Genomic DNA, 17,952 nt, shown 5'->3' on the forward strand with positions numbered 1-17,952 from the left:
AAGGAAAAAATCTTTTTCTGGAGAGCAATATCCAACCAGATCTTGTGGATACCATTCCTGCCATTCACGTGAAAGACCTCTTGCAGATCAACAAATTCTACACAAAATAGATGGCTGCAATTCATGGATATTTTTTCTTCTTGTAACAACGGGAGAAAGAACTTGATGGTCCTGCTGCAAAATCACAGGGGAAGTATTTTTTTCCAGCTGGATTTCAGCATTTTCAGCAGGTGGCTAGGCACAGCTCAAATGCCATCTATAAATTTGCTGATAAGACAACTATCATTGGCAGAATTTCAGATGGTGAAGAGAGGGCATATGGGAGTGATTTGTTCAGCTGGTTGACAGGTGTCACAGCAACAACCTTTCATTAGTATCAGCAAGTTCAAAGAATTTACTGTGGACTTCAGAAAGGGTAAGACGAGGGAACACACAACAGTCCTCACAGAGGGATCAGAAGTGGAAAGGGTGAATAATTTCAAGTTTTTGGGTGTCAACATCTGAGGATCATCCTGGACCCAACTTTTCAATGCAGTTACAAAGGTGACATGAAGCATTTACAATTCATTAAGAGTTTGGAGAAATTTGCTATGTCACCAAAGACACACACACATTGAAGAAGATAGAGCAGTGGATGTAGTGCATATGGATTTCAGTAACGCATTTGATAAGGCTCCCCATGTGAGGCTTATTCAGAAAGTAATGAGGTATGGGATCCTATGAGACATTGCTTTGTGGATCCAGAGTTGGCTTTACCACAGAAGGCAAAGGGTGGTTGTGGATGGTTCATATTCTGCATGGAGGACGGTGATCAGTGGTGTTCCACAAGGATCTGTTCTGGGACCCCTCCTCTGTGATTTTTATAAATGACCTGGATGAGGAAGTAGAAGGGTGAGTAAGTTAGTTTGCTGATGACACAAAAGCTTGGAAGTAGGTACAAGGTGGGTGTCAAAAGTAGGTTTTTCCACACAAGAGAGTGGTGGGTGCGTGGAATGCACTGCCAGCGAAGGTGGTAGAGACAGATACAGTAGACACTCTTAGATAGGTACATGGAGCTTAGAAAAATAGAGGGCTATGCAGAAAGGAAATTCTAGGCAGTTACTAAAGTAGGCCACCTGTAATGTGCTGTAGATTTTCTATGTTTCTATCCACTGAAGAAGGCACAGCCTTTACATAGCTTCTCACCTGCAAGATGTTGTCTCAGGCATACTGTATACTCAAGAATTTAGAAATGAAATTTGAACCTGTATCTGCTTTTGGATGAAACTTCATACCGAGAGTCCAACTGTTTGCTCACATACAAGACAATAAAGACTGGTCAAAAAAGCAAGTTCTCCTTATGTCCTGCTAACATTTCCCTCTCTGATTAAACCAATTAGCTGATCTTGTATCATTATCATACGATCACAAGATATAGGAGCAGAATTAGGCCATTTGGCCCGTGGAGTCTCCTCCATTTCATCATGGCTGATTCATTTTCTCCCTCAGCCGCAATCTCCTGCCTTCTCCCTATATCCCTTCATGCCCTGACCAATCAAGAATCTATCAACCTCTGCCTTAAATATACCCTAAGACTTGGCCTCCATAGCTACCTGTGGCAAAGAATACCACAGATTCACTACTCTCTGGCCAAAGACATTTTTCATCTCAATTCTAAATGGACATCCCTCTACAGAGTTTGCGCCTTCTGGTCTTAAGATTTTGCCACCATAGAAAACATCCTCTCCACATCCACTCTGTCGAGGTCTTTCAACATTCAATAGGTTTGTCATGAGTGACTCACCTCAGGATTCCTCAAAACCTTTGTAGCACTGCAGAGAACAGGCTCACAGTAAATTGCCAAAGTAAGTTCAAGTTGAGCTGAATTTAACCCTAACGAGCAATCCACACTGTTGCCCAACAATCACATCTTTTCACCTTTGGCATAATGAGATTACATACAGTTATGTAGCATCTAGAAAATGCAACACCACGTGCAAGGCATACAGCATCCTGACTTGGAAATACGTTGTCAATGCTATCATTGGATCAAAATCCTTGCACTCAAGGTCAACGACCATTCATGAAGCCTATGCCAGAGCAATTTAAAAGCAATAAATTGTGGCCTTAATAACCATCCCCTATCCCATGAACAAATCAAAAAGTAACAACTGTGGAAACAAACAATCATTACAGAACAATGTGGGGGGGGGGGGAGCACAATAGAGGGGAAGAGTCATAGTTAATCAGAGTAGGAGGAATGGAGGAAGGAGACTTTTTTTTAAGAAACAGATGAGGCCTGTGTAAACTTTTGATTTCATTTAAAGACATCAACAAAACAAAGGCAGGACATATTCCCATACCACGTTCAGCAGAGGCAAGTCAGTTTTACAGCACCGGTTAGAGCAATATACCAACACCAGTTTGAAAGTACCTTAGATCATGTTTTAGCTTCAGCTACAGGCAAGGCTACAAAGAACAAACACACTAGAATAAAAATAGCACGAGTAAAAAGGAAACATAAAAGGTCACCAGCTGATGCACATTTCACTTAGTCCTATTTCAACCACGAGGTACAACTGCACACCAGTTACACTACTCAAGTGAAAATTCTTCACAGAAACTAGTAAGCTGAACTAATTCCACACAAACCAATACCATCAGTGACCACTCAAAATTTCTTTTTTAAAAATTTGATGTCAATCAATACCTACAGGTAAACTTACTTATCCTGTCTACAGCTTGGACTAATGGTTATTAGCTGATAATAATCCAAATTACTATTTGTACCAAGGGTTGAACGTAACATCAACAACTAAACCTTCGGAATTTCACTATCTGAAGTGCTTTAGGATATTTGTGTTGACCACACGCTCATGGTGGACATTCTTTTGCCCACCCAATTTATAAGGCTGCTGGTCTGAGTTTTAGCCAATAAATACAAGCACAAAACTCTAGACCAGGGGTTCTTAACCTGGGGTCTGTGAACTTGGGATGGGAAAAAAATTTACATCTCTACTTTCACTAACCCCTAACTGAAATTTTGCATTTCTGTCGATGATTGAATGTAGACGACAAGCCACAATACTATTAGCAGTATCTGAGACTTGGCCACCAATAGAAATCAGATATTTTCATATCACATTACAGTTGTTACAAAAATCTCCAAATATTGTTTACTGCATGCTCATCACTACTTCAAAATGATGGTAGTTATTAGACCTGTCGCTAGATCAAACATGATTACAGTCTCCCTGTCTGCAGATGTTTGTGTGATGTAGCTGGCCAACTATCAAGCTGACTTGTGCTAGTAGCCGTTCAGCCACCAAATGAAGCCGTGTGAACTCACATTTGTGACCCAGCCATCTACATTATTCCCCATCTATAATTGCTTGTTGATCAATGAGTAGGAGGAGGCCAGTCATTTTTATTGTTTGTTAAAGTTTTGCAAAACTGGGCCGTTCAAATGGGAATTCTTAACTTTCCATAAAGCCGCATGGCCTTTTGTAATACCACACAACTCCATGCACAACAACAGCCAAATTACAGAAAGGACATCTTTGCAAATTTTCAAATGCTAGAGGAAGTGCTCTACCAAGATGGAGTTCTCTATTCAATAAAGTAATTCTCTATTACTTTGAGGAGAGACAACTATAAACTCCTGGAAACACGTTAGAATTCTTTCAAAAGTTATTTCCAGCTTAATGGCATTAAATTGAACCCAGGATTTTGTAATCCTTTTCTTTCTGATATGAACTGTATTCAAAAGCTGTTGATCATTCTAGCCAAAGATCAACTCATTGATCTTAGGTCAAAAAAACCTTACTACAATTGGAATTTAACTCAAAAAGCCTTTGAGAATTCTGATGCTCCCTGAGAGAAGCCTATACTTGCCTTGTAAAACCATCTAAGGAAGCTTTAATTCTATTTATGAATCAGGATTTTCGACGCTTGTGAATTTTTTAAAAAAAGAAATCAAAATCCATTGGAGGTCCAACATGACATGCATGTTGCTTTGTCAAAGAACACCCCTAGGTTAATGTTCTTATCCGAGCTAAATAACAACAGCATTCACACTGATACGTCTTTTAAAAAAATTTAAACGTGCCTATATTTTAAACAGTCTTAATTGTTATAAAGCACATTAAAAAGACAAATTTCTGCTATAGTAATATTTTGCTAACTATTTCAATATAATTGGTCTACTTTATAATCCTGTGTATTTTATTTATTTAAATACATTATTCTGAGAAGGGGTCCATAGGCTTCACCAGACTGACAAAAGGGTCCACGGTATAACAAAGGTCAAGAACCCCTGCGCTAAACCAACAGTTTACAGCAGTATATTTTTTGGATTAAACATTAAACAGTTCTTATTTTCAGAAACTAACAAAGGACCTATGTTACTCTTCATTACCTTGAATGTGGAAAAATTCTCTCATGCTCTAGCTAATGCTTTCAAATATATAAAACTAAAGATGAAATAGAATATTGTCATCACAATAAATGGTGCAGGAAGCACAGTACAGGATTGCCAGTTCCTATTGTTGCTATTCCTGATGCTCTCTGATAGGGAGGTCGTGAAAGGCATTCTATCAGGACAAGTCTTTTTAGTTACACCAGACTCCAATGCTAAAGATGACTGATATTCTCATCAGAAGTATCTGTTGAAGAATGCACAACACCCAAAGAGGCTGTGTTGTCCTTGCTCCATAAGCATGGGTTGTTGTGTTAGGAGGCAAAGAAAATAATAACTTCCAAACACAACTATTACTTGCCTTCTATAAACTAAGATTCATCAGAACAAAGAGAACTAGGTAAAATTCCAAGGTCAGATGTGCAGTATAAAGGCAGAAAATCTAACACAGAGAAAGGAATTAAGCTTCAGTTGTAGTGGTTTGTAGACAGAACCCCAAAGGAGCCACTTCGAAGATTTGGAAGAAAAAGGTATTTTTACAGGCAGAGATCTATCTAAACATACATACACTCTCACACACACACACACACATATATAAAAAGACGGAGATCTTAAATCTTTTTGAGTAGTGCCATAACAAAAAACTCTCAACATCAACAGAACCATAGAATTGATTAACGACTACAGAAGGAAGAAGCTGCAAGCCCATGAGCTAGTCATAGAAGATCAGAGATGGAGAGCGTCAGCAGCTTTAAATTTCTTGGCATCAGCATGCAAATATCAGCACAAAGGCACAACAGCACCTCTACTTCCTTGGATGTTTATGAAGATTCGGCAAGCCAAAGTATTTGACAAATTTCTATAGATGCAGTGCAGAGTATCCTAACTGGTTGCACCACTGCCTGGTATGGAACATCAATACCCAGGAATGGAAAAGACTACAAAAAGTGGTGGATACAACCTAGTCTATCCCAGGCAAAGCCTTCTCCACATTGAATTCATTCACTTATAGCACTGCCACAGGAAAGAAGCATGCATCAAAGACTCTCACCATCCAAGACATGCTCTCTTCTCACTGCTACCATCAGGCAGGAGGTGGACAAACTTTAGGTCCTATACCACCAGATTCAAAAGCAGGCCAGTCTGCCCTTTGAGCCTTCAATCAGCAGGCTCTTGAAACAGCATGGATAACTTCACTGCCCACAACTCTAAACTGATTCTATAACTTACAGACTCACCTTCCAGGACTCTTTTACAACTCATTCTCAGTATTATTGTTATTTATTTGCACTTTTTTTTCCCCTTTTGCACATTTGTTTGTTAATCTTTGTTTTATGTATTTTTGTAAATTCTGTTGTATTTCTTTATTTTCCTGTAAATGCCTGCAAGGAAGTGAATCTCAAGGTAGTATATGGTATCAAAAACATTCTTTTTTTGTGCCTTGTGATGCAAAGGGCTACAACCTTTGCCATTTCCTTGGCATTTTGTCTGTTTTTTTTACGAGGCCAAGTTGCTAGCTCGACCCTCAACCCAGAATGGATGGAAAGTGTGCAATAAGCTGTCTGAATTCGAACACAGGTCCACTCTACTCAAAGTTGGGTGTGAACACTTGGATAATAAATTTATTTTGAACTTTAAAATGCAATGTCTCACAATCACCATTCACACACTCAAGTTTACCACATTCATAGCCATGGGTCTATTAAAATTCCCAGTGCCTAAGTTATGGGTGTCTACAATTGCAGCTGATCATTTAAAATATGAGATCACACCTTCACAACCAAACGTGCCAATTGACAAATTGGCTGTAAAACCACTCTCCAATTGGCCAAGTCAAGTACTCATTGCTATGTCTGCACTTTGTTATTCTTAATCTGGAGTCAAAAATCAGCTTAATAGTAAATCACCTTGATTTACATTATAAACAAGCATCCATCAGAGATTCCCACCACCCAGACCATGCACTTTTCTCACTGCTGACTCACAACACTTGATTCAAGCACAGTTACTGTCCCACAATCATCAGACTCTTGAATGAAAGGGTATAACTACACCCACTTGCCCAACCACTGAAATGTTCCCAAAACCAATTATCTCACTTTGCAGGCTCTCTATCTCGCTCTCATTATTTATATTTGTATACACGAATTTGCTGTCTTCTATACACTGGCTGATATGATATCGATCCTTTTAAAATTACTATTCTATAGTTTTATTGAGTATGCCCCCAGGAAACTGAATCTCAGGGTTGTATACGGTGACATACATGTACTTTGATAATAAAATTTACTTTAAATTTTAGGTTACTCCAGTTTGGGCCACTGACAAAACGTAATAAATCCAAATTATTGTTGCTTATTGCTAAAAGCACCAAATGACCTAGTGAACATTCCCACATTTACTAGCTCATATTTCCAACATCTGCAATTTTTGCCTCCCTTGTATTTTCTTAGATACAAGCGCAAATATCTCATACTGCAGTTTGGGAATTATACATTTGGTTTGAGTTTCCATTGTTCAATACTAAGCTACATAAAAGTGCAGATGAGTATTACAGACATGACAAATGGGACCAAAACTAGACAGAGATTTCTCTATCAGTTTGAAAAAAAATCAGACCCAAGATATTTCCCAAGTCAAAAGTACAATGAAAAAAGGCAAAGTCCCCAGAGACTGGCTATCTTCTAGCTTTTTGGTCAAGTTGTAGCGATGTGCTACACACAGAGCTGAAATAACGACACGCAGTCGGTAAGTTGTTTTGAGACTAGTTTATTCAAACTTCGCGGCACTGGCATTTAAATCCCTAGCACCCGCCCTCTCTGGGCGGAAATGACGTCAGAGGTGCATTACCAAAGTCTCCCCCCGCGCGCTGGCTATTTGTGAGCCGGTTCGCCTGCGCAGGAAGTGGGCCACCACATAACCCCCCCCCCCCCCCAGAACTGGCGATACACCCCCCAATGCCCACAGTCTGGATCAGCCTCTGTTTGGGAGGTCTGCCTCTGCGCCGCAGTGTCTGAACCTCAACCGGCTGCACCAAGTCCACATGGGTTGGTTTGAGTCGGTCCACCGTGAAAACCTCCTCTTTCCCCCCAATGTCCAGAACGTACGTGGACCCATTGTTGTTGATCACCTTGAATGGCCCCTCGTACAGCCGTTGTAGCGGTGCCCGGTGTCTGCCCCTTCGTACAAACACAAACTTACAGTTCTGCAGGTCTTTGGGTACATGGGTCGGGGTCCGTCCGTGCTGTGAAGTCAGTACGGGGGCCAGGTTGCCGGGCCTTTCGCACAGCCTGTCCAGGACTGCTGTGGGTTCTTCCTCTTGCCCCCTTGGGGCTGGTATGAACTCTCCCGGGACGGCTAGGGGCGTGCCGTAAACCAACTCGGCCGACAAGGTGTGCAGATCCTCTTTGGGCGCTGTACGAATTCCAAGCAGGACCCAGGGAAGCTCGTCCACCCAGTTAGGTCCTCTCAGGCGGGCCATGAGAGCCAACTTCAAGTGACGGTGGAAGCGTTCCACCAGTCCGTTCGACTGTGGGTGGTAGGCAGTTGTGTGGTGCAGCTGCGTTCCCAACAGGCTGGCCACAGTTGACCACAGGCTGGAGGTGAACTGGGCGCCTCTGTCTGAGGTAATGTGGGCCGGTACCCCAAAGCGTGCTACCCAAGTTGCAATCAGTGCTCGGGCGCAGGAATCGGCAGATGTGTCAGTGAGCGGGATCACCTCTGGCCACCTCGTGAACCGGCCTACCATAGTTAGGAGATACCGTGCTCCTCAGGACACTGGTAGGGGGCCCACTATATCCACATGAATGTGGTCGAACCTCCGGTGGGTGGGTTCGAACTGCTGCGGCTGGGCTTTAGTGTGCCGCTGCACCTTGGCTGTTTGGCACTGCGCGCACGTTCTGGCCCATTCACTGACCTGCTTGCGAAGTCTGTGCCACGCGAATTTGCTGGAGACCAGCCGGACGGTTGTCCTGATAGATGGGTGCGCCAAACCGTGTATGGAGTCGAAAACTCGCCGCCTCCAGGCTGCCGGGACGATGGGGCAAGGTTGGCCGGTAGCCACATCGCACAGGAGGGTCCTCTCACCTGGGCCTATGAGAAAGTCCTGCAGCTGCAAACCCGAGACTGCGATCCTGTAGCTGGGCATCTCGTCGTCTGCCTGCTGCGCCTCCGCCAGTGCTGCATAGTCCACACCCAGGGACAGGGCCTGGACAACTGGTCTGGAGAGTGCATCCGCCACGACGTTGTCCTTTCCCGAGACATGCTGGATGTCCGTCGTGTACTCGGAGATGTAGGACAGATGTCGCTGCTGGCGAGCCAACCAGGAATTGGACACCTTCGTGAACGCGAAGATTAACAGTTTGTGGTCCGTGAACGCGGTGAACTTCTAAGAAGTACCTGAAATGCCGGATTGCCAGAAACAGTGCCAACAGTTTCCGGTTGAAAGCACTGTACTTGAGTTCAGGTGGTCATAGTTGCTTGCTTAAGAACGCCAGGGGTTGCCAGCGCCCCTCGATGAGCTGCTCCAGCAGTTGGTGGGGTGCTGTGTCGGATGCATCCACCATGAGGGCAGTCGGAACACCCATTCTGGGATGCACCAGCATCGCGGCATCTGCCAAGGCTTCTTTGGCTTTAACGAAAGCTGCCGCAGCCTCCTCGTCCCAAGTAATGTCCTTGCCTTTACCCGACATCAGGGTGTACAAAGGGCGAATGATACAGGCTGCTGAGGGGAGGAAACTGTGGTAGAAGTTCACCATAACAACGAACTCCTGCAGGCCTTTGACCGTGTTGGGCCAGGCAAAGTGGCGGATCGCGTCTACCTTGGCGGGCAGAGGTGTTGCCCCATCTTTGGTAATCCTGTGGCCCAGGAAGTCGATGGTATCGAAACCGAACTGGCATTTGGCCGGGTTGATCGTGAGGCCGAAATCACTCAGGCGGGAGTAGAGCTGGCGGAGGTGGGACAGATGCTCCTGACGACAACTGCTGGCTATAAGGATGTCGTCCAAATAGATGAACGCAAAGTCCAGGTCGCGTCCCACAGCGTCCATTAGCCGCTGGAACGTCTGTGCGGCATTCTTCAGGCCGAACGGCATTCGGAGAAACTCGAACAGGCCGAACGGGGTGATAAGTGCTGTTTTGGGGATGTCTTCAGGGTGCACCGGGATTTGATGGTATCCCCAGACGAGGTCTACTTTGGAAAAGATTCTTGCCCCGTGCAGGTTTGCTGCAAAGTCCTGTATGTGCGGCACGGGGTAGCGGTCTGGAGTGGTAGCCTCATTCAGTCTGCGGTAGTCGCCGCATGGTCTCCAACCCCCAGCTGCTTTGGGTACCATGTGCAGGGGGGAGGTCCATGGGCTGTCAGACCTCCCTACAATCTCCAATTCCTCCAACCTCTTGAACTCCTCCTTCGCCAGGCAGAGCTTTTCCGGGGGGAGCCTTCGTGCGCGGGCGTGGAGGGGTAGTCCCTGGGTCGGAATGTGGTGCTGTACCCCGTGTCTGGGCATGGCTGCCGTGAACTGCGGTGCCAGAATCGATGGAAAGTCTGCCAGGATTCTGGTGAATTCGTTGTCCGACAGCGTGATGGAGCCCAGGTGTGGGGCCGGCAACTTGGCTTCACCCAGGGAGAACGTCCTGAAAGTCTCGGCATGTACCAGTCTTTTCCCTTGCAAGTCGACCAGCAGGCTGTGAGCTTGCAAGAAGTCCACCCCCAGGAGTGGTTGGGCCACCGCGGCCAGTGTGAAGTTCCACGTGAACCGGCTGGCGCCGAACTACAACTGCACTGTGCGGGTGCCGTAGGTCCGTATCGTGCTGCCGTTTGTGGCCCTCAGGGTGGGTCCTGGCTTCCTGTTGCTGGTGTCGTACCCTGTCGGGAACAAGACGCTGATCTCCACTCCAGTGTCGACCAAGAAGCGGCGTCCCGACTGTTTGTCCCAGACGTACAAGAGCCTGTCCTGGTGGCCAGCCGCCATAGTCATTAGCGGCAGCTGGCCCTGGCCGTTGCAGGGCGGGCGACAACAGCGGGCTTTTGTGCCCTACCGCTGGTGGGCAAAACACCACTATTCACTGGCCTCCTCACTCCTACCTCTGTGTTGTGTGCGCCCCCCTGCCGGGCCTGGTCTGGTAATCTGACCAACGGACACCACGCTCTCCCTCTTGGCTTTCCACAGCACGTCTGCCCGGGCCGCCACCTTCTGGGGGTCGCTGAAATCTGTGTCGGCCAGCAGCAGATGTATGTCCTCGGGCAGTCACTCTAGGAACGCTTGCTCGAACATGAGGCAGGGCTTGTGTCCGTTAGCCAGGGCCGGCATCTCGTTCATCAATGCTGACAGCAGTCTGTCTCCCAAACCGTCCAGATGAAGCAGGCAGGCACCTCGCTCACGCCGTGAGAGGCCAAAGGTCCCAATGAGCAGCGCATTGAATGCTTCATATTTGCCTTCTTCCGGGGGCAACTGTATGAAATACGCAACCTGGGCGGCCATCTCCTGGTCAAGGGCGCTCACCACGTGGTAGTAACGCGTGGAATCAGAGGATATCTGCACAATCTGGAACTGGGCTTCTGCTTAGCTAAACCACACGCGTGGTCGCAGTGTCCAGAAAGTCGGCAGTTTTAGCAAAACTGCGTGAACAGATGAGGAGTCGGTCATCTTTGGTCCAAATCTCGTTCGGACCGTCGGGGTCACCAATGTAGCGATGTGCTACACACAGCGCTGAAATAACGACACACAGTCGGTAAGTCGTTTCGAGACTAGTTTATTCAAACTTCGCGGCGCTGGTATTTAAATCCCTAGCGCCCGCCCTCTCCGGGCGGAAATGACATCAGAGGTGCATTACCAAAGTCTCCCCCCGCGCGCTGGCTATTTGTGGGCCACTTCCCCTGCGCAGAAAGTGGTTCGCCACAAAGTCACATTTTCCTGCAAAAATTGAATCACATCCAGGCTGGAGGAGTTAGCTCTATTGTAGTCAACAGTGGATTGATGGTGCGGGTTTGTGACTTTTTTTTATTCTGATTGTGTTACTATTTTTTGTGCACTTTGTGCTACATGTTACTGTTCTATGTTTTGCACCTTGACCATCTGGTAACTCTGTTTCTTTAGGCTGTATTCATAAGTATTCATGCAAGGTTGAAATGACAAACTCGATTGGATTGAACTGAGTAATGGGTCTGAGATGTGATCTTGCAGAATTTGCTATAGACACTCAAACAGCAGTTTTTCTTGAAGACAAAAATCAAAGGCCAACAACACTAAAGACCCCTCACACCCTCTCCGTGAACTGTTTGTTGTTCTGCCATCAGGTAAATGTTACAGGAGCATCAAAACTAAAACCACAAGGCTACTAAACAGCTTCCTCCCACAGGCAGTCAGACTGCTAAATAGCTGCTCTACCTGACTCTGTTTTGGACACTTAACTTGCACTGGACACTTATAACTTGTTTTTAACTGACATGTGGCTGTTGTGTTTTACTATTTATTGTTATGTTTATTATTTAGTGTTGCATTTGTTATGTTATGATTGCAGTGCTCCTGGGAAACACTGTCTCATTCTGCCCTGCAGAGCTGATGCACGGTTAGAATGACAATAAAGTTTTTGAATCTTGAATCTTGATGAGCTCCCAGAAAATTTCAAATCAGATTAAGAAGTTTCTTTACTTGGTGCATGTCAAGAGTACGGGCATGCTTCTGCGCCATACACAGCCGAACAGAATGGATGCATTTAAGATGAACTTCAATAAAGGGAAGAGGGATAAGCTGAGAAGAAACAATGAGAGGAAACTCAAGTGGAGCAGAAGAAACTGATTGGGTTTACTGTGCATTTTATTTGCATGAGCAAACTACCATCAGATTTGTGACATCCCAACGCTGCTTCATCTGGCTTAACATTTTGATGCATATATACCATGTTTTAAAGCTTACTTTGAATTAGTCTGACTTTGAAAGCATTTTGCAACTGAGTTACATTTTCCAAACACTTTAATGCCCAAAACACAACATTTGAGTAATAACAAGTTTTAAATAAATCACTATAGTAACTAGTTTACGAGACAAGTTTACGAAAAATCAAGTGTTTAGCAGAAGCAGCTTTTCAGCTTCTAACAATAGAACACAGAAACATAGAACATAGAAAACCTACAGCACAATATAGGCTCTTCAGCCCACAAAGCTATGCCGAACACGTCCTTACCTTAGAAATTACTTAGGGTTACCCATAGCCCTCTTTTTCAGAGCTTCATGTACCTGACCAGGAGTCTCTTAAAAGACCCTATCGTATCCGCCTCCACCACCGTCGCCGGCAGCCCAATCCACCCACTCACCACTCTCTGCGTAAAAAACTTACCCCTCACATCTCCTCTGTACCTACTTCCAAGCACCTTAAAACTGTGCCCTCTCGTGCTAGCCACTTCAGCCCCAGAAAAAAGCCTCTGACTATCCACACGATCAATGTCTCTCATCATCTTATACACCTCTCTCAGGTCACCTCTCATCCTCCGTCACTCCAAGGAGAAAAGGCCGAGTTCACTCAACCTAGTCTCATAAAGGCATGCTCCCAATCCAGGCAACATCCTTGTAAATCTCCTATGCACCTTTTCTATAGTTTCCACATCCTTCCTGTAATGAGGTGACCAGAACTGAGCACAGTACTCCAAGTGGGGTCTGACCAGGGTCCTATATAGCTGTAACATTACCTCTCACCTCCTAAATGCAATCCCACGATTGATGAAGGCCAATGCACCATATGCTTTCTTAACCACAAAGTCAACCTGCGCAGCAGCTTTGAGTGTTTTTTTTTTAAAATAATCTGACATTCTACAGAAGCCTATGGTTAGCTGTGGTACAGCATCAAGGATCAAGATTAATTTTGTACAAAAAAGTTATGGAAAAGAGAATGATCTTCTGATCCGATTCCTAATCTACTCAACTCAGTTCTATCAATTCTAAAGGTATTTTATACTTACCCTAACAAGCCAATAATCTCTCATCAACAACTCTGAGAAAAAGTGGGCATTCTTTACCAAGCTTTAATGAAACCTCAAAAGTCAAAACTTCACCCTGTCCTTGCCCAATGACAGTGCACTGAGCATGTTCAAAGAAATAGGAAATAAGGCAATATATAACAATTGTGGTAGAATTCTAAGCAACTTTCACTTCTCCATGCCACATCTGGGATCAGGCTGAGATAAACATGAAAAGGAGCTGGCTCTTTACATTGTCCCACTTGTTTTGCCACTCCTTATACATTCCTGAAGGTTGCTTGCACTCTGGTTTTAAGGTGACTAATAAAGACATTGAGGGAACTTCAAACTATTCCAGGGATGGGACAGGAGAGTAGGTACTTTGTAATATGGTGTGATCTGGCTGCTTTAAAGGGCTTCTACATGTGAACAATTCACATCCTCACAGTTCACAATTCAAAATGGCAGTGGCCAGTTGACTGACACACAATTTCTGAACCCAATCAAGGGACTCCTATATAGGCCAGCCGCTTTCTGAGTGGATGTGACTTCTATCACAGCTGCAAGGGACAGAGCCAGCAATGAGACTGCAAGTCGGGGGAAATGTGACTTGCTTGCACTTCAAAGGGTGGCAGTGGAGGGCTGTTTTTCAGATTGCAGGCCTATGACCGATGCATGTGCAGGGATCAGTGCTGTCTGCCCCGCTGTTTGTCATACATATCAGCTATTTGGATGAGGACATTAGTGGCATGATTAGTAAGTTTGCGGATGACACCAAACTTGATGGTGCAGTGTGAAGAAGGTTTTCCAGGGTCGCAACAGATTTCTGTAGCTTTACATGTCAAAATATACAGTAAAATGCACCCTTTACATCAATGACCAATACCCCCAAATATCACCACACTTCCAGCACCAAACTGCACACCCACAACTTACTAACCTTAACCCTTTTTGGAATGTGGAAGAAACTGTAGCACTCAGAGGAAAGGAAGTGGTCACGAGGAGAACATGCAAACTCTTTAAAGACAGTAGCAGAAAATACACCCCAATCTTCCCATAACCACTACACTATTGTGCTGCCAGAATATAGATGAAATGGGAAAGAAAGCAAAGGAAAAGCAGATGGAATTTAACTCAGACAAATGTGAAGTGCCACATATTGGGAAGTTAAACCATGGTAGGACATACAGAGTGAACGGCAGGGCCCTGGAGAGTGTTCCAGAACAAAAGTCCTACATGTATAAGTTTACAGTTTGCTGGAAGTGGCAACATAGGTAGAACATGGTGCTGAAAAAGCCATGTGGCACACTTGCCTTCATCAGAAAGTCCATCAGATAAAAGAGCTAGGGCATCACATTATATCTATACCAGACACCAGTGAGCCCACTTCAAGAAAACTGTGTGCAGTTCTGGGTCAACACACTGAATTGAATTGACTTACGTCCTTCATATACATGAGCAAAAATCTTTACCTTTAAATGTAAAATTTATAATAACACATACTGTTGGAAGAATGTGATTTAAGCCAGATTCAAAAAGATGCTGCTGAGACTAGAGAGCTTGAAATATAGGGAGAGACTAGATAAGCTTGGACTGCTTTGAGAAAGTGACCATAGAGGTCTATAAAACTGAGGGGCACAGATCATGTGGGTGACCACTTGTCTTTTTCCTAGGGTGAAGGAGTCAAAAACTCCACAGAATTGGTTTCAGTTGGTACAGGAAAGATTTTAAAGGGGACCTGAGGGGCAAATTTTTCCAGTGGATGGTGAATAAAATGGAACAGGCAGCCAGAAGTGGTGGAGGTGGGTATAATTACAACACTTAAAAGGTATCTGGACAGGAATTGCCAACCCGAGTCCATGGATGCCTTGTTTAATGGTGTTGGTCCATGGCATAAAAAAGGTTGTGAACCTCTAATTTACAGGGATATATGAGAAACACAAGCAAATGAGACTAGCTGAGAATGAGTTGGGCTGAAGGGCTTTATCCATGCTGTGCAACTCCATGACTGTCATTTAATTTCTATGATGAGGTAATTTTTTTTAAAATAAGATTAAAAGGAAAAAAATAAAAGGTTCCTTTTCTGCCAAGTGAAGGCTGCTCATTTCTTCATTTATAGATGACAGCACATCATTTTCAATTTTGCAAATTTTTCTTATCACCACCCCAGCAAAAGGATTAACCTGGCTTATTCTCTGCCCACACAACTCTGCTGCTGATTGAAATTTCATCAAGAGACAGGCCACAGAAGTTCTCTTGATCCACAGCAGTCATTTTAACACGTAAAAGAGGTGGTGGGGGTAGAGAGTCTTAAAATCAGAAACCAGCCAAGAGCTTATTTGACAATGGAACACTAGTGAAGTTACAACAACTGTAGATTTGGTCATGTGCCTGCACTGATCTTACTGTGAAATTTAGCCATATCTACTTACGTGTTTTCGTAGCTTGTATTTTAGTTCAGATATTGGTGGGGACAGCATCTGACACGAAGTCTAGCGCTGGCAGCCATAGAGACAAGTACATCAGAAGATTATGGATACCAGCTCTGCGCCCTTTTAGCTTGTATTAGGACAGTATTCCAAGTGTTAATGAAACCTTTAAAAGGAAATACACACAATTCATGAGATGTGCTTAAACTCTCTTCTTTCACAGGTTAAAATATATGCACGTAACTGGTCCATGAAGTACATCATGTAATGGGGAGGAGAAATTAAAATTATTCCCATGCAACTAACTAATCATGGTGTTACAAAGTATTTGCTGCTGTGACAACCCAAAGCTTGGAAAGGCAGTAACTTAAACTGAAAGCTTTCAATTAAGTGTACAAGCCATGAATATTTCACAAAATCCCATTCCACTGCTCCCACTGATAATACTGAATTTAAAGATTTGCTAGTACAATAAAAACTAAATTTAAAATTAACTTACTGTACTACAGACAGGAATAGGTATGCAGAGTATATTCTGATGACTTGATGTCTCACCACCACCTAAAAGAAATCTGTAAGAGACCCAAAAGTAAATGTTATTTCCTACAAACTAACCAAAAAAAAAATTGCAATTTAACCAACAGTATCCTGAGCTGAGGGATTTTTTTGTTCTTCTGAAAGCACGAAATTAACTCAGGATCTAGTTGCACATCACAGATGTCTGCCATTCTCATTTGCAAACCTAAGCACCATATTTCAGTTCGACCACAGCAGGCTGCCAAAGCCACACAGGAGGTGTTAGGATGTTTGAAGGGTGGGTTGGGTGGTAGTGGTGTCACTAATTCAGCCAGATTACCCAAAATAGCAGTACAGATCAAGAATCAGACTCAAGACAATCCTAATTTGAATGGACAAGCCAACTACTGTAGGACTTTCCATTGTTATACAGCCCACACACACTTCAAAGAAAACTTAACACAGGTTTGCAGGCACTTGTGCAATACTATCCGAAAAATCAAACAGTCCCACAGATTAAGAAAACTAAGTGCAACAGAATGGGAGAGTAGGAAAGAAAGACTAATAGACTTCATTTGAATGGACCCCATTGTTTCAATTATTCGGTCATGGAGAGTTTAATCAGACTGATATTAGGGCCCCTCTCAACAGTAAAACTATGCCAACTGTAGATTAACATGCACGTTTCCTGGTCACCTAAATTCCTTTACTTGCTGAACTAGATTTAGATGTTTAACAGCAAAACAATTTAAAAACTCCCATCCTCATTCCCAAATTCCCAGCTCCCATCCCCCCACGTTTTCTTGCCTCAGCTTTATCTAAACTGGGTTTTCTATGGAACAGCGGAGGCTGAAGGGAGATCTGATAGAGATTTATAAGATTATAAGAGGCATAAATCGGGTGGATGGGAAGCATCTGTTCCCCATGGTAGAAATGTCTAATACCAGGGGCATGCATTGAAGGTGAGGAGGGGGTAGGTTCAAAGGGGATATGAAGGGTGTTTTTTTTTAACTCAGGGTTGTGGATGCCTGGTATGGTGGAAGAGGCAAATACACTAGATGCTTTTAAGAGACATTTGGATAGACACATGAATGTGAGAAAGATGGAGGGTATGGACATTGTGTAGATAAGAGAGATTACCATTTGGGTGTTTTTGATTTGCTTTATAGCTGGTTCCACAACACATGCCAGTGACAATAAACCTGATTATGATTCAGCACAACACTGTGGGCTGAATGGCCTGTTCCTCAGCTGTACTCTTCCATGTTCAATGTTAAATTCCTTCAACTATATTACTCTTCAAGATAGCCTCTCTCTGATTCTGGTTCACTGGTCCCCAAGGCACTGAACAAGAAAAATTGCTTCAATTCATCCTTGATTAAACCCTACCATCATATCAAAACTTTAATCATTGGTCCTAATACTTCTATACTTGCCATTTTCCCCATTTTAAGGGTTTATATAAATGTTAGTGTCTAAAGGCAAAGCAAATTGGAAAGATGTTGATGTTACCTATGCCTCGAAAGGTCTTGGCAAGCTGCAAAGAGCCAAAGTTGAAAAGTTCAAACTGAATTTATTATCAAAGTACATCTATGTCACCATCCACAACCCTGAGATTTATTTTCTTGGGGACATACTCAGTAAATCCATAACAGAATAAT

The 17,952-nt window shown here is 43.8% G+C and overlaps 1 protein-coding gene across 6 annotated transcripts in view; it reads right to left on the reverse strand.

Annotated features, from left to right (window-relative positions):
• Window positions 1–17,952, reverse strand: part of LOC140729277 (GRB10-interacting GYF protein 2-like) — a 149,352-nt gene that overhangs the window by 128,721 nt on the left and 2,679 nt on the right. For all 6 annotated transcript variants that reach the window (XM_073048874.1, XM_073048873.1, XM_073048872.1 and 3 more), the window contains exons 2-3: window positions 16,275–16,347; window positions 15,779–15,941 (exon numbers count right to left, since the gene is read on the reverse strand). The gene's annotated coding sequence lies outside the window, so the exon portion shown is untranslated. The remainder of the gene's footprint in view (window positions 1–15,778; window positions 15,942–16,274; window positions 16,348–17,952) is intronic.

Source organism: Hemitrygon akajei, chromosome 6, assembly GCF_048418815.1.
Source record: "Hemitrygon akajei chromosome 6, sHemAka1.3, whole genome shotgun sequence".
Classification (NCBI taxonomy): domain Eukaryota; kingdom Metazoa; phylum Chordata; class Chondrichthyes; order Myliobatiformes; family Dasyatidae; genus Hemitrygon; species Hemitrygon akajei.